This window comes from Buceros rhinoceros, unplaced genomic scaffold, assembly GCF_000710305.1.
Source record: "Buceros rhinoceros silvestris isolate BGI_N320 unplaced genomic scaffold, ASM71030v1 scaffold39531, whole genome shotgun sequence".
In the NCBI taxonomy this organism is placed as follows: Eukaryota; Metazoa; Chordata; class Aves; order Bucerotiformes; family Bucerotidae; genus Buceros; species Buceros rhinoceros.
Genome location: NW_010394341.1, coordinates 863 through 1,278, shown reverse-complemented (window position 1 = coordinate 1,278; position 416 = coordinate 863). Strand labels below are relative to the sequence as shown.

Here is a 416-nt window from a genome sequence, read left to right as displayed (position 1 = left end):
AGCCCCGAGCCAGGGCTGAAGGCCGCCATGGCACTATGTCTCCCCCACGGAGCGCTTGTGCCATCTACAGGCCCCGTCCCCCATCATCGCTCCACCAGGAACCTCGTTTCAACCAGTTCCTCGTTCCCGGGGGGATAAAAAAGGAAAACGGTGTGATCTGGGGGGTTAGTGGGGGGGTTCCTCCATGTCCTCTCCTGGAGAAGGAGCACAGCGGCGCTCCTCCCACGTGTGACTTGCGGCAGACGTTGAACGTGCGTACGACTGTCCCCAGCCAGCGCCCCCAGACCTGATGCTGGTGCCCCGAGCCCGAGCACAGCTCCAAGGGATCGGTTTGCTCTGCAGACTGAGGACCCACCCAGACCTGGGCACCGGCCACAGAGAGGCCCCGCGGATCCCTGGGTTCTGATCCAGGGGGG

The 416-nt window shown here is 64.4% G+C and overlaps 1 protein-coding gene across 1 annotated transcript in view; it reads right to left on the bottom strand.

The window, feature by feature from the left end:
- Positions 1 to 416, bottom strand: part of RPL13 (ribosomal protein L13) — a gene marked incomplete at its 5' end in the record, with an annotated part of 1,184 nt that overhangs the window by 361 nt on the left and 407 nt on the right. The gene's annotated exons all lie outside the window — the stretch shown is intronic.